A 12,204-nucleotide genomic window follows, 5' to 3' on the forward strand; every position below is an offset into this window, starting at 1 on the left:
GGACCAGAAGGGTTTAGGGGAGACACTGTTTCCCCTAGCGCCCCCTGGCATGACAAGGAACAATGGACACAAATTATTAGAGAGTAGGTTTAGATTAGACATCCGCAAGAACTACTTCACAGTTAGGGCGGCTAGGAGCTGGAACCAACTTCCTAGGGAAGTGGTGCTGGCTCCTACCCTGGGGATCTTTAAGAAGAGGCTTGATAACTACCTGGCTGATCTCATTTGAGTCCAGTCTTTTCTCCCGCCCAGGCAGGGGGTTGGACTTGAAGATCTACAAGGTCTCTTCCAACCCTACTTCTATGATTCTATGATTCTAGAAACAGGATCGAGGATGGAGAGTTCGGCGGGGAAGAATGGTGCAGAGGGGGCAAAGGAGTGGACCCCGCTGACTGCTTTAATAGAAGAGGTTACGGATATTAAGAATCCGGGGTGGGATAAAGAGACGTTGAGACTTGCCTGGAGTGATCCCACCACGGTACCCTGTCAGTGGGCTGTGTTCACTGCCGTGCAGGGCAGACCTAACAAAGGATGCCTGTCCTGGCTGCTGACAACCTGCCTAAGACTGGGAGCAGAGGAAGCCACTCAGCTCCATCAAGAGAACCAATCCCTAAAAGACCAAGTAACCCAGCTTGAGAGGGAATTAAGGGAAGAAAAGGATTTTAACAGCGTGGCATGCAAGGCTGTATAAGCTACACAGAGCCATTTAGAGACTTTAGAACGGAGGGAAGGAAAAATGATCGCGCACATGGCCGCTTCCCTCCAGAAGGGAGTGCAGTTAGCACAGGCTGTGGAGCCAACCTTTTACAAGTGTCTGCATAGAGATGAACCAGAAGTTGAGCTCTGGGAAGATCAAAGGGATAAGATTGATAATGAGCCTGGTGCTAAAACACCCCCGTATGTTCCTGCCCAGAGGGAGGAACCTAGCCAGGTCTTCCCCACCCCAAGGGAGAAACTCAGCCAAGTTTTTCCCATGGTGATAACCCGTTCAAGGCCACAAGGAGAGAATCCCCGAACAGAGCTGAATTCCTTTACCCATGCAGAGTTTAAAAATATTCAAAAACAGCATGAATTCAAGCCAGAAGAGCCAGTAATAGACTGGCTAGTTCAAATGTATAGTGAAGGGGCATTTGCAATTTCAGTGAATAGAGCCGAAGCCGCAAAAATGGTTTTGCAACCTCAGCTCCAGTTAAATTAATTTGCAGAAGGTGATAAAAACGTTACTTTGTTTTGTGCTGCACTCCAAGCCACTGCAGCCAGTTATGGTAATATGGAAGAAGAGCTTAACCCTGCTCCTCAGGCATGGGCCAATTTAGAGGAGGCTGTCCGCTGCTTGTATCAGTTAGCACTAACTAAAATCATTCATGCAGCAGTTTGGACTCACGTGCCAGATGCAGAAATCGTGACAGCACTGTTGTGGAGGAGGTTTTGCCAACAAGCACCCACAAAGTACACCTGAACCCTGTTGGCTTTGAAGCCAAAGGCAGTGAATCACCCGGTAAGAGATGCGATCCGGCAATAAGTGCAGCTTTTACCCATTTTGCAGAAGCCAAGTCTTACCAAGCCGACGAAAACTGCCAAGACCATGGCAGTGGCCTCAGTAAAAGATAAACCGCCTGACCACCCCCCCCGAATTGTTGAGAAAAGCCGGAGAAAGCCAGCCCAAGACTCTGCAAGCAAAAATGTGGAAAGACTTGTTAGTTGCCTGTTTCAATAAGGTGCAAATCAATAGACTGCTCACCAGTGTCTTGCAAGGGCTGTGGGCTAAACACTGTACCAAGAGGGCAAACCCAAAAGCAGAGCCTTCTGCACCACGAACAGTGTCACCGAAGAGATTCTCTGCCCTGAAGGCAAAACTGTCAACATTTTTCCAGGCACATGTGGGGCCACCAGCCTTTACCCTGCCTAATCACGTGGCCTAGGGAGTCCAGCTGGCCCAACCTCCAAAGAAAGGGACCACAATGGGAGCAGTAGGAAGCCGGAGACCAGTATCTAAAGTTAATATTAGCCCCTTAATTCGGATACCTGTACAGATTTAATTAAATGGAAGGAAAAGTCAACTAACATGCTACTAGACACTGGTATCCAGCTATGCATTTTGAACTGTGCAGAATGGAAAGGGGCACAGGGAATCCCCTACCAGGTAGTAGGAGTGGGAGGCACCAAACAACCAGGACATCTGGTCTGACCCACGTTCACCTTGCCTAATGGTTCCGTAGTAATAGCAGCCACTGTAATGCTCTGGGGAGGGCCAAATTTGCTGGGTCTGAACTTGTTGCAGGGGCAGCAGTTTATCCTTAAGCAGGAAACCTGGCAGTTTGGCCGCGCCATGGCCCAGAAGAGTGAGCAGGAAGACGTGATGATGGCAGTAGCCCAATGCTCCATGACTCCGCTCACCCTGCCAGCCATGAAAGGGGTACACCAACCTCAATACCACACACCCCCATAGGCAACGCAACCCATCCAGGACATCATAAGTCGGCAGCTGGAGGATGGAACCATCATTCGAACTCATTCCCCGTACAATGACCCAGTGTGGCCAGTACGTAAACCAAATGGGGATTAGCAATTGACTGTTAATTTTTAGGGCTCTGAATGCCAACACCAACCATCTAATGGTTGCGGTCCCATCCATGCCTGCATTGGCAGAAAGCATTTGGTGCTATAGCCCCCAGTGGATGGGATCCATAGACATTAAGGACATGTTCTTTGCTATCCTCATCCATGAAAATCAATAGCCTTTGTTTGCCTTCACATAGCTAGGACAGCAGTACACCTACACAGTTCTACCCCAGGGCTGGGCGCATAGCCCCACCCTGGCCCCTGGAGTGCTAGCTGCAGAATGGCTGCATCGGAAGCATGGGCACCTTGGCCATGATGGCACTGCTCACCTAGCAGCCACCTGGGGCATTCACCTAACTAAAAGGGAAACATAGGAATTAGTCAACTCCTGCATCACCTGCCAGGAAGTCAAGGCCCGACTAACCCCTGCCTCAACTACCCCTTTGTTGCTGTGCAATGGAAAGGTAATATGGCAAGTTTAGCAATGTGACTTTATAGGCCCGCTTCCCCACAGCCCCAGAAAGCAAGAGTATGTGTTCATAGCAGTGGAAGCAATCACCAGAATGATGTTCTCCCGGGCCTCTGCCAAGGCCACTGTACAGGACACCTGTGCAGCACTGGAAAACTTGTTAGCCATCTACCTACCTCCTGTAGAGCTGCAAAGTGACAATGGTTCACATTTTCTCAACCGTCTTGTCTATGAGTGGGCCACGAAACATCATGTGCTGTGGACCTATCATATTCCCTATCACCCACAATCTAATGAACTGGTAGAATGAGCCAACGGTATCTTAAAGTGCAACCTGCAAATGGCCGCTGGTTCAGCCCTCAAGGACTGGGACCTGCATCTGGATCATTCAGTCAACTGGGCCAACAATCGGCCCCATGCCAGAGGAAGCCCCATGCAGCAGGCCTTTGGTCAAAGCAGGCCCCACGAGCCAGCAGTGAAACGGCTAAGGGGTGGCTGGGGGAAACTCTGGGCCAGAAACCAGGTAGTAGTTAGGCATCCGCAGTGGGACAACTGGAAAGAGGTGCTAATGGCACGGGACACATATAACTCATCGTGGGTGTCAAGGTCAGAGCCATCTAACCAAAGCCAGACTCCATTTTTCCTTGTTCCTGCAGATTGGGTCCATCTGCGGGCACAGCTGTAGTGGCCTCGGGGCACTCTAGAGTCATCATCCTGCTCCAGAGCAAATCTGCCACCCTCATCCAGGGTGGAACGCCATCATGACAAGACTGTTAGTCGTTTGCTATTGTTTGACTAATGTGGGGCATTCCCATGCTCCCACACCCCAGATCGCACCCACTGCCAAGGCCTCAGGCCCACTGGGATACTGGAAGCACCCAACTGCAATCAAAAAAGTGCAAAACTGGACTTTCAGTCACCGGCAGTGGATTCTGGACTGGCATGGGGGAATCTGCCAATGTTACTGTGGGACAGGGTGGCTGCTTGGTTTCCTCCCATCTGCCAGGATCCGAAAAAATGAGCGTGGGACAGGGGGAGATTGTTGTGGTTTCTTCCAATGAATTCCTGAATTCCAATGAATTCCTAAGAATGTCTGATAAATGTAGAAAATGGTAAAAGAAAAGTCTACAATAAAAGCATAGAGGTGAAAGGGACCTCAAGGGTCACTGAGTCCATCTCTCCTCAGAAGATTGCACTATTCCTCATGTATAGACAAATATATATTTATCCTTTTCTTGAAAACTTCCAATGAAGGAGATTCCATGACTTTCCTAGGTAGCCTGTTCCATTTCCCTGCAGTTCTCAGAGTTAGGAAGGTTTTTTTTTCTGAGATTTAATCTAAATTTGCTTTGCTGAAGTTTATACTCATTGCCTCATGTCCCACCTTCTATTGCAAGGGAAAATAATTATTCTCAGTCTTTTCTCTATGGCAACCTTTCAAATATTTAAAAACTATTATCATATCTGTCCCTCCTTCCCTTAATCTCCTTTTCTCTGGACTAAATATACATAGTTCTCTCAACTTTTCCACATATGGTATGCTTTCTGTGCTCTTTATTGTTGTTGCTTGTCTCTGGATCCTCTCCATTTTCTTGACGTCCTTAAAATGTACAACTCAGAGTTGCATGTAATACTCCAGCAATCGGTACAATCACTGTCTGTTTTGCATACAATACTTCCTTGAATGTTGGCCAAAACTGCATTTTTTTTAAATTTGTTTTTGTTGGGTTTTTTTGCAACGGCATTGCATTGCTAATTCATACTGAGCTTGTGATCTGACCTAGCCCCTACATCCCTCTTGGCACTGCTACTGCCAAGCCAGTTATCCTCATTTTGTATATTTTCTTTTCTAGGTGCAGTACTTTATATTTGTCTTTGCTGAATTTTATTTTGTTGTCTATAATCTAGTTCCCTGATTTACTAAAATTCTTTTGAATTCTACTCCTATCTTCCAAAGTTTCTGCAATGCCTCCCAGTATTGTATCATATGCTAGCTTTATCTGTAAGCTCTCTATCCTTGCTCTGAACTCATAAAAAGCAGCACCTGAAGAGATCCCCTTCTAAACCCCACCTTTTAAGAACTCCTGTCATTCTTACACGATTCATTTATAGTGATGTAATTCCTAAACACAATTCTAGCTAGCCCCTATTTCTCTAATTTACTTATAATAATATCATGTGGAACTGTGTCAAAAGCCTTACTGAATTCAACTGCATCATTCCCCCTATACATCAAGCTATTTACCTTGCAAAAATAGAAATCAAATTTGTTTGGTATGAGTTGTTCTTAACAAATTCGTGTTGGCTGCTAGTAATGATCCTTTCCTTCTGCAAATTTTTATAAACACTGACTGCTTTATAATTTCCTTTAGTAACTTCTTGAGAACTTCTCAAGTCAGGCTGACCAAACTATAACTTCTCAGGTCCATATCTTTCCCCATTTTAAAAGACAGGCACTAGGGTCCTTAACTAGACTTTTTCTAGTCCTCTGGGACTCATCTATCATCCATGACTTTAAATATATTCTTGCCAGTGGCTCCAAGCTTCCTTCAGATACTTAGAATAATAATCCTATAACTATTATATTAACATCTAACTGGCCCAAAGGTATTGATTCCTTATGACTAACCTCAATTTTTCAATTTTCCATTTCATTTTTTCTTTTGTTTAATTCTTTGCAACTACCTTCCAAAGTAAAACACGTTAGTAAAAACTGAGATGTTCAGTTTTGGACATAAAATGCATTAATTTTATAAGAGCTAGAAAAATCTAGTAGGAAAGCCTGAGCAATACAATAAAACCCTTCCTTCATGTAAATCTTTCTAAAACACTGAACAAAGGGACAATTCTGTTGAAATGTTGCATTTAGAAAACTGAAGAATAGGCTAATCTGTCATTAAACAGCTGAATGTTTAATTGTTCACAAGCCATTTCTAACAAATACCAAAAAAAGTCATTGTTATGGGCTATTTTTTTCCAAGTCCACTGTAATGCTACTTTTTATTTTAAATCATTGTTCTGTGTTTTGTGTTTCTCCACTCTGAGCATTTTCATATACCGAAAGAAAGAAAGAGAAAATAAGTGTTATAACCCATATCCAAAGTTAAATCTTACATCTTAAATTTTCTTTTTAATATTTAAGTTTGGTTTAGTTGCAGCATTCTGTCAATTACTGAATTCAAACCTCTTTTGGAGTATAAATTGAATATGTTAATTTTATTCATCAAAAACAATGGCACTGTGCACACACATACGAAAACTCCACAAGAAACAAGAAGAGGTCATTGGGCTAATCACTTTGGCTCATTTTCCTTTTCTGCATTCCCACCTGCCTATTTTCTCGGCTCTCTTTGCATTTAAAATGGATGATTTGAAAGTAGGTAGTCTTAAAATGTGACCTACTTTTTATATTCTTTTTAATTGTTTTTGGCAATATCTATGTAATTTCTATATCTTTTCTATATCTTTTTCTTCAAACAAAATGCTTTCTTCTATCTCTAGAAATAAATAAGTACCGGCATCTTGCCATCTAAGAAAAAGCTCTACAGTAATAAATCACAATGAATCATGATGGAGGAACACCAAAGGTTTCTATTCTCCAACAATGCCTATGGGGAAAGATCCCTGCATTCAGAAGATGCTTCCTGAGAGGCTGGAGACCAACTCAGCTTAGAAACCTTTTAACGTTAAATACTGAAAGAGTTATCACTAATAAGATTGTAGAGTAGAGCACATGTTCCCAAACTTTTTCTTATTATGTACTCCCTTCCAGATTTACCAGTTGCCTGCATACCCCTACCAATATAAGTTTTATATTTTAACCCCTTAAACATCAATTATTATTCTAATGAAAATTAAATCCGCCATTGCATAATTTCTCCTGCATACCCCCCAGAGATGTCCTGTATACCCCCAGGGGTATGTGTACCACAGTTTGGGAACCCCTGGAGCAGAGGAATAAACGCATAAAATAACATTTTTAGTAATCAGAGTTAACTGGGATCTAACTATGCCACTGTAGTTTTTTTCCATTATCTTGTGTAAAGTGGAAAAGACAGTACAAAGATGAAATGTATGGAAAAAATCCCTCCTCCTGTCTATGAAGCCCATTAAAGCTCATTGCTTTAAGTCTTAAAAAATCTTTCTTATGTTTGCTTTGCCTCGTGTGAAATAGTTTCCTCTGAATTAGCTGCCTCCTAACCCTACATAGTCAGAATTACTCATTAATCAAAGGTTGCATAAAAAGAATATTATCAGAAGTTGACTACAATTGTTCTAGAAGGAACAAAAGCCCTTAGTATAGAAATCAGACCAAGTGCCACAAAAAATGCTTTATTTAGGTACTGCTGATGAAGAACTCTGAAAAAAGAAATGATTAAAACTGTACTCTCAGAGATACAGAGCCAGCACAGAAGGCAGAAACAGATAGACCTGCCAAATTCTTAGGTCAGATATCAAGGCCTAATAATGCACCATGTTCACACCATTTCCCAAGAAGATCCACTCAGGATTCCTCTAGACTTATTCAATCAGAAGTGGATCTAGGGGTGTGGTGATGCAGTTATAAACCCCCTCTCCCTTTTGATTCCTGCTGTACCCAACTTTATAACAAACCTCCTGGGAGGGGCAGCACCACTTTTATTCAGACATCACTGAGGAAAACAATTGACTTCATGTATCATTATAATCTACTTTACTCCTGCTAATTTCTCTCCATGCCATAGGTATTAACAGTCCTGTCTCATGTTTAATGGTCTTGATGTTCTACTATGCAAATGATCTTTTCTTCTGCCATTTTGCTGTCTGTTAGACATTACTGATAATGCCTCTCTTCTAGTTCATGGCCCTGCACACTGTTTTTAGCTCTAGTTAAAAATCTTAACTCAGGTTTAGTAATATTAACTCAGGTGTAGAAATGACTGACAGTGAAGTATTGGAGGCTCTGTCAAGATGCATAAGAAAACTAGATTTTGTTTTACAAATCTGAATAAGAGATGTACTTTTAATGATAATGACTACAGAATTACTGAAATCATCTTTTGATTATTTTAACCATTTTGCCTAGTTCTGTGGTTTTTAAATGTAATATATTAATCTAGCAAATTAGTGAACATTCCAATAAAGTTATTTTTGGTTTTGTTTTGATCTTTAAATAATATAGTGTTATCTAAAGACTCTAGTTTCTCTTTAACTGTGCTATACATGATGATGTGCAAAACTATATTCATCACCCTTTTTGAAATCCTATATCCACCCAAGTCTGCACACACTGGCAACAAAGGACTATCCAGCTCTAGCAGGTTGGGCATCATGAAAACATTGAGTGGCCTGTAATGTGGAAGAAATGTGGAAGCCAGAATAGAGACTGGAATAGGGAGGCCTAAGGGTAGCTCTAATTTTCTTCAAATTAAAAAACCCACTGATGCATTGTTTGGGATTAGCAAAGCAGGGGAAAAACCCATGGTGCTTTTATGAAACAAAACATAAAAAGCACAGTGATGTGTTGTAGGCATATTTAATTAGGAAGGAATTTGTGGGGTCACAGTATGGGGAAAGGAAACAAAGACTGAAGTAAACACTTGAATTGAAATAATATTTGATTTCTGAGCTCTTAGACATAAATCTTAGACACACTACTATCATAATTTCATATATATAGAGATATATAATGGTCTATTTACATAAAAGTAATTAAATCTGTAAGAACATTGCACTAGTCACTATTTCTGCCTTCCCCACAGCACCAGATTTATATTAAAAACTTTCAGCTTATTACTAGTCATATTCAGGATTTCCCATCAGGCTCAGCCTCTCCAAGGAACAGCTCTTGCTTTCCCTGAATTCATCAGAACTCCCACTAATGACAGTGGGGACAGAATCAGGTGCACTTATTTCATAAAAGCATTAATCTCTTCTATTTCAAATAGCTTAAAATATATTTCTAATGCCTAAGGATAATATCTAAAGGACACTGCCAACTGGTAATGACTACACAGCAGAGTTGCCATAAAAAGGGAGCTAAAACGTTTGCCCACAAAGTCCTTTAAAAAAAAATAAAACCATCTGTAAAAAAAGATCAAACAAAAATTGAACAAAAACCTAAGAAAATGTAAGCTTGATTGAAGGCAGCAGGCTGGATGCAAGATGTGTTGATGGACAGATGGAGCACAGCCAGCGCCACCTTGTATCTAAACAGGAGCACAGCATCCTGCAGGAAGCTCTGTCTCGGGGCTTTGTAGAGCATGGGACCTTCTGTAGCCCACTCCTCACCACCAGCTTGTGCTGCTACTGCTGCATGCTGCATGCAATCCCTGCTTCCCCTGAAGTTAGGCAGGGCAATGTAGCCCCAGGCAATCTGTGGCACTGGGCAGGACAGAGGGGTGTGGTTCAGCTGGGACAAATAGCTGTGAGGCCAGGAAGGAGAAATTATTACTGCAAATTAATACTGCAATGGTGGGCAGTGTTAATGTTTCAATGTATGATTACAAATAAAAGGATTCTGGTTAAAACAATTCTTAGTTGCATTTCTTAGTTGTATGTATTTTCTTACTTTGTACTTCCTTGATGTAATCCAGCTTGTTATGTAGGTTCAGCCATGGTTATGTTCTACTATGGTAACTGATATAACCCCATTAATATGCAAGTTTGGAGGTCTGGAGTCTACTCATGCCCATTTTACTATTTGCAGGCCTATGTTTTACTGTTTGGGGAAGTCACTTCTGGCATTCAAACAGCCTGAGCCTGAATTGATTCTATCTTTGCAGGTTAGTCTAACCTGCCTAGGCTGAATAAGTTTGGAACTGCAGATATCCCCTCTGGACTGAAGAAATGCAGGCACATGTCTGCACTGGCTCAGGCTAGAAGCTGGGGGTGGGAGGGCACTAGAGCAGCCCTCCCTTCCCTTCCACAGTGAGCTGAGGGAAGCATGGCCAGGACCTGGCAGGACACGGATTAGGAAGGGGGTCCCCCCCTCACTTGTCAGTGATGGAGCCTGCAGGGATTTACACAGCATTTACTTACATAGTCGGGAGTTACACAGGGAGCATTTATCAGTCAATAAGCCAAACAAAAGCATCTTTCATTAGTTCAAGCTCTTCATAAACTTTTTCAAAGGAGGGACATTACAGCTACCTGTTGATTAGCTCGAAAGAGCTCTAAGCAGACACTACCCTGTCTGCCTTTGTCCTGTCTCCCACAGCACAGACCGGACTTTAGCTAGTATGTGGTACACTAGCTAATACTGAGAGGTGTCTGTGTAAGGCAGAGGGGAGGGGGGAATCCCTGCTGAAGCAGGGAGTGGTGAGGGGGAGGGGCAGAGTAGGAGGAGGCCAAGTAGATGCCCCATACCTGCAGTCTCTGCTGGAGCTGCAGCCAGGGAGCAGATGGGAGGGGCCAGCACTGCTGGGCTGGAGCAGAGAGCAGAGCTCTGCCTAGCATTGCAAATCATCTGTGATTCTGGAGGATTCTGATTTAACTTAAACCAGGAAGGGGTCTAGGACAGACATCACATAAACTGGTTTGAGCCAAATCAGTTAGGTCTGATACTACATTCAACTACAGTTATCTCAAGCTGGTTTCAGCCATTTTCAAAACAGTTTATGTGCATTGAACATCTGTTCTGTTACAGGTTTGAACCAGTTTCTGATCACTTAAACTGGTTTGTGTGTAATATCTGTCTCCAGCCCAGAAGTTCAGTGCACATAAACCACTTTCAAAATGTCTGAAACCAATTTAAGATAAACTTGGATGGATGAAGTATCGGATTTAACTGATTTAGGCTAAATCTGTTTATGGATTTAACCCCTTCCCCTTTCTTTTGCCAATGGAATTAAAATGTAAAGTTAAATTCTCATATGATCAGGAAAATCTTGTTTCCAGGTTTAGTATATGCTTGTTCTCATAGAGTTCCTAAAAATCTGGAAACGAGTCAGTTTTTTTGAAAAAAAACTAAAAGTTTGTGATGGTAATGTGATGTACATAAAACTTGGTTTTCTTTCTCTCTCTAGTCTCACATGCCTCAAGGTCCTATCATCAGTTTCTTTGTGCTCCCCTACTTGTCTTTTGTCTCATATTTGGTTTGCAAAGTCTTTGGCAGAGGCTATCTTTTCTTGTCAGAATGGTAGCAGTGGTTTCATTATACCAGTGTAGGCTGCAGGGCTAGGGAGAGTTTTATAAAGGTAGCTTTAAAGGATGATGATGAGATAGTTCTATGGAAGTTTATGGGGACCTCCTAAGCTAAGGATTTTGACAGAGAAAGCACAGAAGTGCTTGCTTAAAAATCTAACAGCTGAGCAATGGAGGTTGACTTCATGGGCCAATTTTAGGTGAGGAATGACCTCTGTATAGCAATAGGATAGAGCATGAATAGACCATGAAGGACCTTGAAAGTAAAGAGAATTAGCTTATGTTTGATCTAACAGAATAGAGAGAGGCAATGAAAAATGCAGAATGGGAGTTAAAGAATCATAATCTGCACTGAGTGATTCTATTGGAACCATGCTACTAGGTAATTCCCAACCAATGTCTATCTCCTGGCCTCTATCTTTAAGTAACATTTCCTGTATCATCTGGAACATGAAAAGAGTTGAATTAGTTGGTTATTTATGACCATTAATAATATTTACTGATATGATTTATATCAGATACCATTCATGCCTGTAACATGCTTATAACATCTATTAACCATTTAGTAATGGTTACTAATGGTTCATTAATAAAAGTGTTTCCTGTGACAAACTGAAATGGGACACTTATTGGAGACAACTTGTTTGAGCTGTTCATCTACAATTACACTGGAAATAAATTAACCTGAGCAGCTTTTAAAATACTTTTAAAAATAAAGAGCTATACACTAGAAACCTTATTAGTAGCATTTGTTATAACTAATGTATACTGTTCTATAGATGGTCCATATTTTCCAGGTACAAATGAGAAAATTCTTCAGTTGATATGTTCAGAAGATCATCTGTGATACTAATTTGTTTCACAGTCTTCAAGTGTTGCTTTCAATCAAGAATATTACTTCAGCACAACAACAAAATTGGGGGAGGTGAACATGTTCTCCTTATAGGTTGTCACAAAGATACCTATTGCAAGTAAAAATGTAACAAAATAGGATGGATAAAGACAGATAAAAACATGATATAGGGTAAACTTGTATTTAAGCCAAAGAT

The 12,204-nt window shown here is 41.7% G+C and overlaps 1 protein-coding gene and 1 long non-coding RNA gene across 3 annotated transcripts in view; both read right to left on the minus strand.

The window, feature by feature from the left end:
• Positions 1-12,204, minus strand: part of STARD13 (StAR related lipid transfer domain containing 13) — a 591,561-nt gene that overhangs the window by 415,312 nt on the left and 164,045 nt on the right. The gene's annotated exons all lie outside the window — the stretch shown is intronic.
• Positions 11,802-12,204, minus strand: part of LOC109302729 — an 18,935-nt gene continuing 18,532 nt past the window's right edge. The window contains exon 3 of the long non-coding RNA XR_002098907.1: positions 11,802-11,812. This is a non-coding gene — a long non-coding RNA (uncharacterized LOC109302729). The remainder of the gene's footprint in view (positions 11,813-12,204) is intronic.

The sequence above is a fragment of the Gavialis gangeticus genome, unplaced genomic scaffold (genome assembly GCF_001723915.1).
Source record: "Gavialis gangeticus isolate Ggan-Ray unplaced genomic scaffold, GavGan_comp1, whole genome shotgun sequence".
Classification (NCBI taxonomy): domain Eukaryota; kingdom Metazoa; phylum Chordata; order Crocodylia; family Gavialidae; genus Gavialis; species Gavialis gangeticus.